Source organism: Varroa jacobsoni, unplaced genomic scaffold, assembly GCF_002532875.2.
Source record: "Varroa jacobsoni isolate VJ856 unplaced genomic scaffold, vjacob_1.0 scaffold_1322, whole genome shotgun sequence".
NCBI classification, from domain to species: domain Eukaryota; kingdom Metazoa; phylum Arthropoda; class Arachnida; order Mesostigmata; family Varroidae; genus Varroa; species Varroa jacobsoni.
In genome coordinates, this window is record NW_019214224.1 from 69,123 (window position 1) to 75,640 (window position 6,518).

Consider the following 6,518-nt stretch of genomic DNA (forward strand, 5'->3'; position numbering starts at 1 on the left):
TTATGCATATGGTAACGGCCGGTGCTGCTGGTCCTATAGCTGTATATCTTCCGCTAGCTCTGTTTTCTCCCTTTCTCTCCAACCTTTCCTTGCCTTGTTGCCCCTGCTTTGTCATCGTGTTGCGCTCTTGCGAGCCCATGTCCACTACCTTGGCTTGTTTTGACAGCTTGTGACTGCCTAGTCTGCTCGTGTTCGTATATGGCTGATCATTGTAGCTGCCATTTGTCCTTACCCCCCCCCCCCGTCTCTCTCTCTCTCTCTCTCTCAAGCATTACAGCTCAAGCAATTATAAATAGAGCGAACGTGTCAACGCCGGCTCCACCCCAAGCGCCAGCAACAGCAGAAAGCGGCTGTTGAGATAGCGACAGCAGCCGTGCTGTCGTTGACGTTGGCTCTGCTGTCGCTATTGGCCAACGAACAAACAGACACGCGCGTCGGAGAGCACAACGGTCTTAAACGAACAGCACAAAGCAGCGCATGGGGCACGAGACAGTACACAAGCGGGTGGCTAACTCGCTAGCCAGTAAGAACGCAGTGAAGAAGCTAGGAGTACGACTATTCACACACATACGGTTAGTTACAAAGCTATTAGATAACTGACAACGACAGCGACATGCCACACTATAAGACTCAATCAGTCTTTCTATTAGCGACGCCACTGTGGCAAAGTTCACGAGGGGAATTATTAGGCAATCAGCAGCGGCTACAGCAGTAATGAAAAAGATCACGCTGCGGTGCGCGGCGAAGAGCGCACTGGCAAAGGTAAGCTGCGGGCAGACAAGCTAACCAGGCACTTGGTGGTCACTCACTGGCGGACTAACTGGCTGCACAATGGTCATGACCACGTTGGCGGCTCTGCTCGTACTGTTATTGCCGCTGCTGTGGTCGGAACGGCCAGAATGGCGGATGCTGCCACTCGCTTCGGTATTGGAAAGGCTCACGCCTGGTCCGGCGATTCTCCGTGATTCGCTATCGTCCTCGATGGTTCGTTTTTGCTGCTACAGCTGCTAAAGTGGCTCTAGCGGCTACTGGTGCTAGAATAAGGTGCAGTTAGACTATCCCTTGTTCTGCTGCTATCGAGCTGAGTTCTTTCTACCGCGCCCGTCCATCGCGTCTTCGATGCTAACTACACTGACACAGCAGCGACGATAAAAGCAGCAAATACAATGTTGATTGCGCTTCTATATTTCTCCTCCATGGTTCTGCTGCGCTTGCCAATGTTTGTACTTGGTAACTGGGAATCGCCTCGCCGCCGCTCGAGGCGGTGCCACTGATGGCACTTCGTCTGACAATGCTGCTTGCCTATGGTCGCTACCGGCTGCGTTGCTAGCTGAAGCGGCAAAATTTTGTCGACTAGAGAAGGGATGCGTGCCGATGCCGCTAATTCACATGTAGCTCGATAGGTGGTGATAATGGTAGAGGTCGACGGGAAGAACGATGGCTTTCTGTCTCAGCCTTTTTGGCTTCATTTGCTCGCTTGTCCATGGCTACCGCTGGCCCACGTCACTGTATCGTTTTCGTCCGATTCTATAGAAAGGGGAGCGGAGGTAACAGTGACAGCGTAGCCCCACTAGTTAATATTATGATTTCTTCTATCTCTCTCCTTCTCGTTTTTCTTCTTACCTTCGCTTTCTTAGTTTCAGTTCAGCCACATTTCTTACTCGACGGTTTGGTTTACCCGTCATCCGAGCACAGAGGCACAGAGAAGTACAATGTGTGTAGGCGCGTGTATGTGTATGTGTGACCAGCGTAATGCGTTTTTTGTTCAATAGTGTTTCTGCTTCCTCGTTCGTGAGTCGCAGTTGACGGACGACCAGCAACAGGTAGCGGGCAGGGAGAGGCACAGATTAAAGATGACCAAGGCAAGGAAAAATGGAGTCGACTCAAGTAGTAGAAGCAGCAGAACCACGAGCAAAAAAAGGATCAGTTCATCTAAAAGCTGAGGCTGCTTATTGGAGTGAGCACGCGATGATACTCTCAGCATGCAGTCATCGTTAAGTGTCAGAAAAGCAGCAGCAGCAGCAGCAGCGGCGGCAGCAGCAGCAGCAGCAGCAGCAGTGTCGAAGTTGTAGCGGTATTGGTGAAAGGACGAACAGGGCAACGGTGCTCGTTGCTTCGCAACTAATACGCCATTGACTACTACCTAATTTTGAGCACCGAACGATTTTGGTCGTTGGAGAGGATGATTCGCCAGTCAAGCAGCCAATGTTGGCTTTAACTAGCTCGCACCAATCGCTTTTCGTAAATGATCTCCTGTCAATTGGCGGGGGCCTTTTTGTGAACCCCGAGGAAGCTCGAATCGATGCCGGCGGTCAAATTCAGCGGTTTGTAGTTACCGTCAGCCGTTTCAGCTGTCGGCCAAAACTGGTGCCTAAATTCACCAGGTTGTACGCCTATATCGGTGTCTGCCGACGGACCCGAGAGTCCATACTGCGGCTAGTAGCAGCCTCGCTACAGCAGCGTAAACAGTTGATAGATCCACGGGGCTGGCCTCCCCGGCGCTCACCCCGGCGGCACTGAATAGGCATTTCTTCAGTTAACCTGCTAGCTGGTGGCTGTCTGACTCCGTTACGATGCGTGTGTATGTACACATGCGTACATGTAATGCATAACTAAGATGGCATACCCACATGCAGCATGCGTGACATGTTTAGATGGATCCCTCTCACACACACACACACGCGCATATGTATATATTTATGGTAGAAGAAAATCTGCAAACGTACGGAGTGTGGAAAAATGATGGCAGCTAGTGAAGTTTTCTAGCTGCCCACTGTCGTACCCTGCCGAGAGCCTTACCGACAACCGAAGCAGGTAAATACGCATCCGACTTTGCCTTGTCCATTGATTGATGCGAAATTGATGTCAGCTGGTAGCTAATCCCATCCTGTTACTGTCGTTACCGCCAACTTTCCCGGTAATACCCGTCAAATACGACCGGCGCAGTTTATCATTGTCATGTCGCTATTTATTCTCGTGATCCGTTGACCTAGTAATAGTAAAAATAATAGATTGGTTTAGAGCGTTTGGTGTCCGGCTAAACCAGCTAGTTCAGGATAGCCTTATAGTCTGCCATAAGTCCACGAATCAGTATCCTGCAGCCATTCTATCCCTAAAGGGCGTGTCCATTGAATAGTCATCCAACAAAGGCAGCGGCAGCAGCAACAACAATATCGATAGCCTTAGCAACAGCACCTATGCTAAAAACGGCCAACAGACAGATTACGCCAGGAGCGTCAAGGCGGACCGTTATGTTTAATGCAGGCTAAATATTGGACAATTTCAACAACAGCAGCAGCAGCAGCAGCATCTCCAGTAACAACTGCGGAAAAAAGATACTGCGAGAACGACCACGACGAAAGCATGGAGACGAGCAATGTTGAGCATCACCAAATAGCAGTATCAGTAGCAAACAAGTGGGTTTGATATTCTCGACACGACCGTGAGCGTCGGTAATTTGTAATGAATGGTAGCACTGCAGGCGGCGACAGACGGCTTTTTTGAGCCTGCCGCAAGCCCGTACATCGTACTGGGCTGGGCTTCTTTGTGTTGTCGCGCGGGGGCAACCAAGAGAGGTTGAACAGAACCAGTAATTATGTCAGGCACCCTCAAAGATAACGGAGACAGTCGATAGCCGTGGCAATTTTATGCTTGTAACGAATCAGTCTGTGCACTGACGCCTAGGTGCGACTGCGACCATGGAGAACGCTGACGACGATGATAGCAGTAATGATCACGATGGGGATATGGAATGGACATCTTGGAATGGCCTTATGTTGCAGTTGAACTAATAGCGGAATGTCATTTCATCGGCAGCATAAAATGATCTATAGCTACCGGTACTATCATTAGAGGTGGTGGCTGAGGTAATAGTGGTCATTTTTGCTATTGGGCAAAGCATTTGTCTCTGCTTTGGTTACTGCTTTTAGACGATCTTATTTTGCCTTACAGATTATTTAGAGAGAATCGTTAGTTACCCGCCACTAGTCAGTATATTTGTTTATCTGAGCCGTCAATCGCCCGGCCAGTAAGTAAAAGTTATGCTGCCACCACAACTAATCAAGTTTAAAAACGGCGGGAGCAAGGAGAACAGTATACGCTTTTTTCCACGCGTCCCGATTCAATTCAGCTGACGGTTTCGGAAGGCGCAAAAGAAAAAGTTTAATTGGCCTAGAATTCGCTAAAGAAAGCACATAGAGGGAAAAGTCGTCTATCTGTAACATTTATATATGAGCTATAGTCAAATATGGATACCTGCTGGAATGAGATAGACTCTTGCTGTGGAAAAAACAGGTAAGTCATCTTGTCGCTGGGTGCGAATATATTTTAAAGTCGTACGATGACCGACAAATTCATCGCAAGCTCACTGCGTGTTACTAGCTCCTCTAACACTTTTCGCTGTAATAATAAGGCGGTAACGAGAAGCTGGCAAAGTTAGGAGCGTTTTAGGAAACTGAGATAGGTGCAATTCAGCTTAGCATCATTGCCGTTTCTCCATAAACCCGCGGAAAAAAGCGGAACCATAAACGTCATTGCGGCTATTTAAGGACAATAAAGCATGCTTTTGACCCGCTAGTAACAAGGCTTACAGATGCGCATGTAGTATACCGTATCGCCGTCTCGTATCTGACCGTGTCTGCTTGACTACTTTGGGCGTCGCTGGAAGCCGCGATGTTTTCCAATTATAGTCAATTTCTAGCATTAGCAGACGACACATGCATATATATGTATCGCGTTGGAATCGAGTGCGTGATAACATAATTAATATAGCTATTACTGTTATAGTTTGGTGATGCGGACCGCCATATGGGCGTATTGCAGGGTATGATAGGAGATACACCTGCACGCGAAGTACTCGCCCCCGACGGCCAATCTTTATCCGCCAGCACGATTACCGAATAATGCATAGTCTATCCTTAAGCTTCATCTCTCTCTAAGCGTAAAAAGACTACCAGCTCTGATCTATAGCCCGCCATCTACTCAAAGCTACAGTACAAATAATAACGTTTCCTGCAACGCGGATGTTGGCTATCTTGCAGATGTAACGTCATTTTTGTGCGTGTAGAAGCATCACACTGGCAATGTCCGTTAGCAACGATTACGCTCGAAGCGTTTGCCATCTGAGCGCCTGGAAGCGTCCATCACCGATCGGTCGATTGAGCACACGAATTGGCGGACAGACAAAGAAAGCGACAGACAGGCGCAACATGAAAATGTGCAGAAAGATAAAAAGGATAGAACGGATAGTCTTTAATGGCGGGTTCGCCTTCAAGAAGCAAGCTCAAATACAATCATAGAAGCAATTGATAGAATATCGATAGAGAAGCTCTTTTGAGCAGCAGTATCTAATTGGATGAACTACATGCCTTCACCTTTATTAAGAGTAAGTTGCCGCCGAAGAAAACAATTCTCAGTGACATCAGATGTGTAAAAAGACTTTACCAATTTTATTCGCGACCCCGCCGTCGCCATTGAATACAACATTGTTACTATCACCATTGTCATCGAATGTCGTTCCGTCGTCGTTAGCGGCGTTGGCCGCAACGTACGTGCTGAAAATCTTCTAATTAGCAGTCAACTCGATGGATTGACCTATTTAGCTTTCTCCCTCGGTCCCTCCCTCACATAATGGACGCTTTTTCCCTTCCTCGGCTTGTTTTTCATTGTCTCAGTCGTTTCACTGCTTTTGTTTATGGCTGTTTAGAAAAGAGTCTGTTTTTACCGTTTCATTAACTAAAAAGTCGGCAAGAAAAGATCAGTCACCTAGCGAACGGACTAAGCGGCTGGCTAGCAATAGGCCAAGCGGTATTTGACGAATCTCGCCACACCCGTCCGTTTATCCACCATGCGTCTGTCCACCGCAAATCGACCGTCTGCCAGCCCTCAGCTATCGAAACGACGAGAGGAAGAGAGCAATGCAATAGCAGAGCGCCACAGAATAATGCTGCGGACCTGGGACGACACCGAGAGGCGCCATCGGAAGAAAAAATCGGAGAGAAGCTTCCAACTAGAGGCGCATTCTGTGTACGGTAGAAGCAGCAACGCGGCCGGCATCATGAGCCACTATGGGAACTAGTGTGTTGGTGTCTCGTTTTCGTTCGTGTGTCCGTCGGCCCGTCCAAGCGACTAGAGGAACATGGCACACTCGCTTAGTGGAGACAAGGAATAGAAAAGGGAGGGATTCGGGGACATAAATCACAATCGCTCCGACCGCAGCGGCCGCTTTCGATCCCCCCGCGGATTCTGGCGAAATAACCAACATCAGAATAACAGCAATGATAATATTACGACCACTACTATTGGTAGTGTCCCATTCTGTGAAATGAGGATCTCCACTTGAAGTTGTAGCTCGTTAGACAAACTGGCGTGTTCCGGAATCAGTTCATCGACGGCCTCTTGTCGACCACAGCGCGGCCACTCGTGCACCCACGCTAACGTCTCGTCCGAAGCAGCCAGCTAGAATCTATCCATGGCCAATAATATACCAAACGATTCAAGTGCGTAACTACTGTACTATA

The 6,518-nt window shown here is 48.5% G+C and overlaps 1 long non-coding RNA gene across 1 annotated transcript in view; it reads left to right on the forward strand.

Moving 5' to 3' along the window:
• Window positions 1-337: 337 nt before the first annotated feature.
• The window catches only part of LOC111268813 (uncharacterized), a 7,357-nt gene continuing 1,176 nt past the window's right edge, over window positions 338-6,518 (forward strand). Inside the window, exons 1-2 of the long non-coding RNA XR_002685417.2 lie at window positions 338-572; window positions 5,040-5,383. This is a non-coding gene — a long non-coding RNA (uncharacterized LOC111268813). The remainder of the gene's footprint in view (window positions 573-5,039; window positions 5,384-6,518) is intronic.